The sequence below is a fragment of the Oreochromis aureus genome, linkage group 3 (genome assembly GCF_013358895.1).
Source record: "Oreochromis aureus strain Israel breed Guangdong linkage group 3, ZZ_aureus, whole genome shotgun sequence".
Classification (NCBI taxonomy): Eukaryota; Metazoa; Chordata; class Actinopteri; order Cichliformes; family Cichlidae; genus Oreochromis; species Oreochromis aureus.
In genome coordinates, this window is record NC_052944.1 from 105,048,924 (window position 1) to 105,059,357 (window position 10,434).

Consider the following 10,434-nt stretch of genomic DNA (forward strand, 5'->3'; position numbering starts at 1 on the left):
TCTCCAGTTGCTCTTCCTGGTTGCATTCAGGAAAGTCATATCTGAGCTGCTGTTTCCACAGGTCATCCAGTTTGGCCACGGATATTCGATTTGATTTGATAGTTACTATTTTGCTCCTTGCAGCTCTGCGATTGCCATCCCGCAGCGGTCCATTCACTGTCCAGCCAAGGCTTGTTTTTACTGCATAGGGTCCGTCGTCTATGCTGTGAATGACTTCCTCTGGCTCCATAGCCCTTGGTACATTAGTTCCGATTAGCAGACCTATTTCTGCATTGATGTAGGGTATTCGCACCCGCTTTAGATGAGGCCATTTGTCCACGTCTGCCTGCAGTGGAATGTTCCTTTTATCAGCTGGGATTGCCTTCTGAGAAAACACTTCCTGCAGCTCAATGAAGTTGCATTTTTCTAGGCTGCTAACCTCTAGGCCTGTAACAAGATGGCTGCTGACCGTTTTCTGTTGCCCCATGGTTGTCAACAGTATGTCCATTTTCTTTCCACTGAGATTGAGCTCATTCATTAGCTTTTTGGTACAAAACGTTGCAGTGCTGCCTGGGTCTAAGAAAGCATATGTGATAGCCGCCTTGTCGCCTTTCTTTGCCTTAACTTGGACTGGAACAATAGCAAGGATGCTATCTGCGTCCCCGGCCCCAGTACCAGAACATAGTGTATTAGCTGTCTCTACAAACCCACTGCTCACAGACTGCTTCTCATCATGTTCTGGTGACTCCTCCTTTGGTGCAGGCTTATCCTTGCTCCTGATGTGCAACACAGTTGGATGAGTCAATGAACAGAGCTCACAGTTCAATTTCTCCTCACAAGACCTACTCATATGGCCCTGCTTTAAGCAGCTGAAGCAAAGTCCCTTCTCTCGAAGAAATTCTAGTTTCTCTTTGTGTAGAGATTTCCTCAGTCTCTTGCATTGTGCCATGGTATGTTCACTGTGGCAAAACAAACATGGCTTGTTGAATGCGGAGGTAGGATTAGTGAGTCCCTTTTTTCCTCCCTTTGCCTCTGCATCGATGCTGCCCGAGTGGTTCACAGGTGTGGCTGTTGTTGTAAAAATGGTCTTGCCACTCTTCCTCACTAAAGTGACATTTGGTGGAGACTTGGTTGGTGCCTTATTGCTGTCTTTTATATCTCCAAACACTGGGTGTAATGCTACCTTAGCCTGCGTGTTAATAAACTTGACCAGGTCCATAAACTTAGGCCGCCGAGCTTCTGTCTCCTCTATTTCAAAGGCAACACTCCTCCACCTTCCCCTGAGTTTGTACGGTAACTTATTCACAATGGCACGCATGTTGGCAACGTTATCCAACTCCTCCATGTACTCCATGTCTGACATTGCATTGCCACAACTGGTGAGGAATAGTGCCAATGCGCTGAGGGCTTCACCATCCTCTGTCTTTATTGGAGGCCAGCCTAGAGCCTTATTTATGTATGCCACCGAAATCCTGTATTCGTTGCCAAAGTGCTCTTTCAGAAGCCTTTTTGCTTCACAGTAGCCTTTTTCTGGATCCATATGCAGACAACTGCGTATTAGCTCCCTGGGCTGTCCGGAAGTGTATTGCTCCAAGAAGTAAAGACGATCCTTTCTGCTTTCTGTTTTACACTCTACTCCATGCTCAAAGGCTCTGATAAACAGTCTATATTCCAATGGATCCCCACTGAAGATGGAAATGTTCTGAGGAGGTAGAGTAGAAAGTCTTTGTTGCGTTGCAAGGACTTCTGCAATGTCGTTTTGTCGTTGCATAACAGCTAACAACGTCTGTGAAGCTTCTACACCCGCTGAGTGAGAAGAACTGTTGCCTGAAGAACAGTGGCTGTTCTTTCTGATAGCTGGCTGATTTACCTGTACAGAGTTAGCTGATTGAGGCTGGATGATGGGCATCCTGTTTTGCTCACCACCACAATCCTCAGTAGTCGCTCTGGGATGATCAGTCTGTACCACAGCTGGCTGCATCTGGATGGAAGATACTTTGTCATCTCTATGTGACACATCTGAGCCCTCAAACCTCTGCAAAATCTTAAGCTTAGCATCAGCTGCTGCTAAAGCAGTTCGCAATTCAAGCTCTTCCTTCTCAGCCTTAAGTTTAGCTTCTTGCTCCTCCAAAGCTCGCCGTTCCTTTAAAGCTGCTGCCTGTGCCAAGAGTGCAGCCTTCTCCAATTCCGCCTTCAAGCGAGCTGAAGATGCTGAAGATTGACCAGTGCTGCCTTTGGACATTCTAGACTTCCTAGATGCTGCTACTGATATGCTGTCAGTGGGCTGAACACTCTCATCAACCATTTTTGCTTCCTTTGTACGTTGATGGACTTCCTTTATCCAAGCATCCACGTTGTCAGCAAAGCTTCTCATTGCATCTGCTTTGGGCTCAAACCAATGCTGCTGATCATTATCCATGTCTTCTCCTGACACAGCTTGCTGAAATAGCCCCTTTACAGTTGTATTCAGTTCACAAAACTCTCCAAAGATGTGATTAAATTCTGTAGCCAACTTGGTTTTAACTATTTCCACATTGCCATCATCCTCCATTAACTGCAGCATCTCATTCTTTTTCTCTGTTAGCTGACCCAACTTAGCTTTTCTTGAGCCTATTTTCCTTTGTAATGCATCCTCCATTGCCTTAGCTGTAGGCTTCACCTGTCGCTTTTCCACTGTTGCTGAATCTTTATCATCTTCCATGATTCTCCGATTAGCTTGTTCCACTTAGCTGGGAGCTCAATACAGCTAACTGCACCAATAGGCTCCGGAAACACACAAAGGGTAGCTGTTCACATGTAGTTAGCTAGTCGTTAGCGGGTCGTTCGCTGCTAATTAGCATAACACTGTTGCCAATATTTCACGTTTCACTCCCCAATCTCCTCCTTATCCACGACTAACTGCACTTACTTTCTGTGCTGAAGGGCTGACTGGTGAATCCTCTCCTCGTATTTCATGTCCCTGTGTTGCAGTTAAATTTCCAATCCAAAGACTGCGGCCGCGAGGAGTCAGTTTTCTTACGAATATTACCGCGGAAGCACTAGCTGGTAGTCGGGCCGTACGCGTGTCCTTGTGCAGTTGAACATAATCCACAAAGTCCGCTTGTAGTTGAAAAACAAACAGGCAAACATTTATTTCCACAGTCTTGAAACACAGTAATCCGTTTGAATGTTCAGTTACACTGCAAACACGGTAAGAAAACTGTTTGACTCCACAGCTAGTTAGAGCCCCGTTACTCCACACTCTCCGTCGTGAATGCTCCCCCCGTGCCCAGTTATCATGTATTAAAGGAACAGTACGTAAAAATTAAATAAGGAAAGAAAATACAATTTAACTGTAAATATTACGCTAAACAAAATTATAAAGTAAAACTGAAATTACTCATTATCTTACACTTATCCTTATCCAAAATAATTCAAATTATTAACAAATATACACTCTGTGCAATCTGAGTAAAGTAAGAGATGATTAAACCTTTATCTTATACAGAGGAGATAGAAGCCACTGACATCAAGACAAGAAAGCTCCTTACCATGCATGGAGGGTTTCACCCCAAGTCTAGCACCCTGAGGTTGTACGCTAAGCGGAAGGAAGGGGGCCGGGGACTGATGAGTGTCAGCACCACAGTCCAGGATGAGACAAGAAACATCCACGAATACATCACGAAGATGGCCCCAACTGACAGTGTGCTCAGTGAATACCTCAGGCAGCAGAAACCCAAGAAAGAGGAGGAAGGCGAGGAACCATCATGGAAGGACAGGCCCCTGCACGGTATGTACCACCGGCAGATAGAGGAGGTGGCTGATATACAGAAATCCTACCAGTGGCTGGACAAAGCTGGACTGAAAGACAGCACAGAGGCACTAATCATGGCAGCACAAGAACAAGCTCTGAGTACAAGATCCATAGAGGCTGGGGTCTATCACACCAGGCAAGACCCCAGGTGCAGGCTGTGTAAAGATGCCCTGAGACAATCCAGCACATAACAGCAGGGTGCAAGATGCTAGCAGGCAAGGCATACATGGGCGCCATAACCAAGTGGCCGGCATAGTGTACAGGAACATCTGTGCCGAGTATAACCTGGAAGTCCCGAGGTCAAAATGGGAGATGCCCCCAAGGGTGATGGAGAATGACCGAGCTAAGATCCTGTGGGACTTCCAGATGCAGACGGACAAAATGGTGGTGGCTAACCAACCCGGACATAGTGGTGGTAGACAAACAGAAGAAGACGGCTGTAGTGATCGATGTAGCGGTTCGAATGACAGCAATATCAGGAAGAAGGAACACGAGAAGCTGGAGAAATACCAAGGGCTCAGAGAAGAGCTCGAGAGGATGTGGAGGGTGAAGGTGACGGTGGTCCCCGTGGTAATCGGAGCACTAGGTGCGGTGACTCCCAAGCTAGGCGAGTAGCTCCAGCAGATCCCGGGAACAACATCGGAGATCTCTGTCCAGAAGAGCGCAGTCCTGGGAACAGCTAAGATACTGCTTGAGGACCCTCAAGCTCCCAGGCCTCTGGTAGAGGACCCGAGCTTGAAGGATAAACCGCCCGCAGGGGCGTGCTGGGTGTTTTTTATATATATATATATATATATATATATATATATATATATATAGATAGATAGATAGATAGATAGATAGATAGATAGATACAGTGAAATAATATATGTATATATTATTTCACTGGACGCTAAATCAGGCCTTGGACAGAATAGACTGGTCAGATTTATTTAATGTTCTCCCAAAGTATGTATTTGGAAATCATTTCCTCAGATGGGTTCAACTTTTGTAACAATACTTTTTAAACGTGTCACATTGGAGCGTTCCACTCATCAGGGGTGCCCGTTATCTCCAGTGTTATTTATTCTGACTATGGAGCCTCTGGTGATGACAATTAGAACTAGAGAGCGAAAATGTCAGAAGAAATCTTAAGTGTGCCTATGCTGCTGCCAGTGAGTGTAGTTTGCCATTCATACGACTTCAGGGAGTAAAACACACTAGAGCAGCTCTTCTCCACCATGAACTATGGTGTGTGGGTGCATGTGGAAGACACTTTTAAAGAGTTCGTACAGATTTTAAATGCACATCATTGGTCAATTAAACTTCAATATGAGAGTAGCCACTTAAAAATCTATTTTTTAGATCCCACAGTATTTTTTGAAGTGATAGAGGCCATAACAGAAAGCTGGCCAGAGGGTGATTTCTTGCACAGAACAAGTTACCATCTGCCTCACACGTTCTGCAGCATAGATTTTGCATTTTCAAGCTCTCGGGAAAAAATCAGTTTGTGTGACATTTCAATGAGAGCAAAATTAGAGGGGAAGGTCAAATTGCCCTCTGAGAAACTGGTGTGTTACTCACTGCATAGATGCATGGCAACTAATCCACGTAAAGGAACGGTGTGACCAACTGCAGGCAAGCTCTCTTTGGATCAGTGGCGGTCCTAGCCTGTTCAGCGCCCTGGGCGAACACTCCCCCACCCCCCACACACACCCCCCACACACACCCACACACACCCACACACACCCCCCACACACGCACACACACAAAACATATTAAGGATTGTACATTAACATAAAATTGTTGTCCACACACACATATGAAGAGAGGGAGTATGCAAACAGCTACCAAACAGTCATCATGATTCTTCATACAATGAGAACAGGACAAATCAACAATTGACAATGACTAATTAATATTAAAATCTTTAACATAATGTATTGTTTGGAGTTTAGTCTGTTAGCTATCTTTACCATTTCTTGTTGGAGCAACTGTAACCCACATAATTTCCTTAGGGATTAATAAAGTATTCTGATTCTGGTTGTTTCAGGACACATGACCTGCCATTATCCAATGACACATCTGCTTACCTGTATCTTTTGCTCATTTCTCCTCCTCTTCTTTTCTATTTTTTCTAAACTGAGCACCTGACGGCTTTGAACTTTTCTTGTCCATCTTCCGTTGGTTTTTTTTTTTTTTTTTTTTTTTTTTGTCTGTCCCATTTGGTTCTTAAGCCGTCAGAATTGTTGTCTGAAGACCAACAAGGATACCAAATGGATTTATTTTGCCAAATGGATCATCATGGCATTGCCGTATTGGTCCATTTGATCAAACTTTGTTGTTATTATTTATTTTATTTTCAGTTGTTACAGATGGGACAGACATGACTGGGGGATAGGAAAGGGAGAAAGAAAGAGAGGAAGGAAAAGAAAAACAGAAGGGAAAAGGGACAGTGAGAAAGGGCACTTACAAAGACAAAGAGAAAGAAAAAAAAAAATCTCCTGGATCACCTGTTGAGAGAAAAGAAGAGAAGACAGCAAAAAAAAACCAAACAAAAACAAAGCAACATACTAAACACAACACCATCACGTTAATCTAGCTAAGTGTAAACAGCAGTAAATACTAAATATTGAAAGTTGTTGTGCAGCACATGGGACAGACAGCGCACAATGTGCTTTGAAGTAGCAGCTAAGAAAGGTGTAGTTTATGTCTACGAACAGTGAATACCCGTGTGCACACCTGTGTGGATCAACGCTCTTGTATACAAAAGGTTTTCCCATGTAACGGTCTGCTAGAGGGTGTGGAGGCCCATAGCCCCGTCCCCAGGGCATGAAGCAGGCATGGAGGAGATCCAGGCTCCAGACATCCAGAGGACCCAGAGTGCGAGAGCCCAAGGAGTACCACCGGAGGGGCATCCGTGCCACCTTCCTGGGAAGGGCTGAGGAGATCCCCAGGCGAGGGGGTCACCCAGTAGCCACGGAGCAGAAGCCAGAGGGGCTGCACCAGGCGTGCCCGCCCGGCTCTGCCAGCAGCCAGCTGTGCCAGAGTGAACCGAGTTGCAGGCCCGAGGCCGGAGGCCGAGGCCCCTTTGCCCCGGAAGAGGCCTGACCGGCGACAGGCATCGGGCGCGCCAAGTAGCCACGGGAGTGAGCGGTGCATACCTGGCGCCCAGCCCGGACACCAAGAACCACCAATGCACCAACCCCTGAGGGCATCAGCCACCAGCAGGGAGTGTGGTGAGGGGAGGTGAGGCCTCCACACTTGGAGGGCCTGGGAGTACCCAGGAGGTGGAGTCTAAGACCCGACCTGACATATAGACACCGACAAACAGGCACACACAGACATAAACATGCTTTCCCACCCTCATGCACACATATACAAACACTCAGCACTCACCCAACGTAGGGATAGACATACATAGACATGTACACACAATCATACTCCCCAAACATACTCTATGCCCTGGGTCCAGGTACCCTTGCCCCCAGAGGGGGAAGCGGCACCAGACCCAAGAGATGTGACCCTTTCCCCGGGGTGGAGGCAAGCAGACCGCCCCAGGCTCCGCAGCAGCAGGGAGGCCAATCGGACAGCCAACACCTCCTCCCAGCCCCCCGCCCCGATGGCTAGTAGAGAACGGGGGTGTGTGAAGACCCCATCTTCCGTTGGTTTTAATTTTGCACTCCAGTATGAACACCCATCCCCGCCGCCCCACCCTCTCCTCTCTGTGCTGCAAGCAGCAGGCGCAGCTCGCAAACGGAGGGCGCCCTCACTCCCACCATATGGGCGATTCCCACTATGCACTGGCTGCCGTAGGGGCAGCATGAGTATGAGCATTTTTTTATTTTTTTTTGCCGCACCCCATCACTATGCCGCCCCAGGCAACCGCCCGTGTCGCCCGTATCAAAAACCGCTACTGCTTTGGATTCAAAGAATCTCATGTGTGCCATTCAGAGTGGGGAGTGTGGACTTGTGCCTTGTTTCTCTCCTGTTCCCACCTGTGTTTTTCCCTGTGAAGAACTGGTAACCAGTGTGAAATATCAGGGATACTCGATCAGACCAGAGAGAGCAAACAAACCCAGCCCTCTCAGCTTATGGTTTAATCTTTGTTGGGGGAGAAAACTTTTTAAGCCCTAATTTTGACAGGGAGTAGAGACTCCTTTTCTGGATCTTCAGAGAGGATGAAGGAGGAAGAGGAGGAAGGAGAGATAGGTCTGTGTTTTATTGTAAGATAGAGACCTGGGAATATTCTGGGAATGGCAGCCTACTTAGGTGGGGAATACTTTCAATGCAAACCCAGGATGACAGCATGAGGTGAGGCAGAGGAGGAGCAGCTCGTGAAAGGCAGATGTGCAATGCTTTTGTGCTGTGTGAGCGACCATCGTTGAACATCTATAATCCAGTTTTATCCCTTTCTGTTAGGTGTGACTGCACTTAAAGAGGCCTGGAGGCCTTTTCAGAGGCGTCTCTCTTCATGCATGAGAGACAAAGGTGCCAACCTGCCTGCTGGCTTTGTTATCTTCACACCTCGGCTTGTATGATTAGGTAGAGGATGATTAGGGGTCCATGACCCTCTTGGGGACACTCCCATATGGCTTAAATGTGGGACTCTCCATCAGTAGCTCCTTACACTACGCTGAGCTGGATGACTGAGAACCTTCACAGACATACTTCCAGGTGGATGTAACCCTACGGAGAAACTACAGCGAGAGTAAAACGGCTAACTTTGGTGTTTTTACAAGTATCAGGCAGTGTTGGGACTAACGCGTTATTAAGTAACGCGTTACAGTAACTACGTTATTATTGTGGTAACGAGCACGGTAACTAGTTATTATGCCAAAACCAGGAACGCGTTACTCGTTACTGGGATTTAGATAGGCTCGTTACTCGTTACTTCGTGTGGTGGATATCGCGGAGCTTCCACAGATTCAATAACATTAGCAAGTGGTGGAGGCCAGCAGGTGGATGAAGGAAAAGGGAGGCAAGAGGAGAGACCCGAAGCTGCCGCCGGTCCGCGTGTCAGGTGAACTGAACTTCAGGTAAGAAGTTATGACCTGCAGTCTATCTGAGTCAGATATAAACCAAGTTTAGGTGGAGTTTATTTTCGGTATGCTGACATTTTCGTACTGCGTGCTAGCTAGCATGACGGAGTTTCTATACAGCTGGGTGGGTGCTATGTTACTGATGTTGAACTTTATTTTGTTCATACGGTTAATTATTAGAGTTGCCAACCGTCCAGTAAAAAACAGAATCGTCTGGTATTCAGAGAAAATATTACGCGTTTCGTACTGAGGTGAAAAGGAACACAGTTTGTCCCGGACTTCAGCTACAATGAAAAAGACACAAAGCTGAAGCTGCACAGCTGCCTCTTCTTCTCTCATTCTCTCCCGTTTCTACTTCAATCACGAAACTGATCAATGATCAGCTGATCGGCTTTTCTCTCTTGTTTGTTTATCGCCCACTTTGCGCCAGAAAGAGGAAACCAGCGGATGTCGCGTTAAACAACAGCAGCACGTTTAAGCTTGATCAGCTGTTGTTAGAATTTATTTAATATTAATTTCTAGTATCAGCTGATGTTTGCTGGAGCCACAGCTGTAAAGCTGCTGGTCATGATATCAGTTTGGTTATCTGGTGAGAGGAAACATGAAGATGAAACCAGGAGATGTCCTTACTGAATCATCAGAGCTGAACAGGTGATGGAGAAACAGGTTTACCTTTTAGGTGACATGAATGAGTTGAAGGAAGTTATGAACTGTTTCTGAGAGACAAATAACACCAGGATCCTTTTCTATGTAGCTGACAGCTGGTAACTGTGCAGGGGCGGGTCTAGCAAAGTGTTGCCAGGGGGCAGGTAGGGCATTAACAGGGAAAGGGGGGCACAAGGAAATAGTTTTCTTTATTATTCTCATTTAAAATGTCTCGCTTTAAAAAAAAATAATTATCTGAGTCTTACAACAAACAATTGATAGATTGATGCATATATACCATCAGAACAGTGTACATCACTGTCACAACAGTGTTTGTTTTCATTCAAAGGCTTTATGATTTTTCCTATAATGGTGGGCCGGTCTCTAGTCAAAATGCCCGGGACTATTTTTTTGTCCCAGTCCAGCTCTGTATGCAGCTCATCTGCAGTCTGGTGTTACCTACATCTTCCTATTCAGAAGGCAGAATTTCCAAGTTCTGAGTACAATCAAAAGCACCACGACTGCAGTTTTTGTGTTGGATGTAAAAAGCAGGCTAGAATCATGGCGGCGGTCAACGACAGTCCAGGCGTGGGATTTCTCTCGTGGAAATGTGCACATTATTTTTTCCTTTCTATTGGTAGGTGGCACAGTGCACTTGTGGCAAGTAAGCAAGCTAGAAGACTGGCAGTCTGGCTGGTATCCAGTTACGGAAGCAACACATTAACAAGAGAATTCTGAGTAAAACCAAAGTTACTTTCCCTAGTAACTAGTTACTTTCAAAGTAACGAGTAACTTGAAGTAACTGAGTTACTTTTTTAGAGAAGTAACTAGTAATGTAACTAAGTTACTAATTTAAAGTAACTTACCCAACACTGGTATCAGGTAATTTCATATGTGACTTTTCTATCAGCTAAACAAACTGTGCATGCACATTCACGCTAAAGTTAAATACAAAAGTTACTAAAGTTGTGGAGATCGTCGACAGCACCAAGTTCC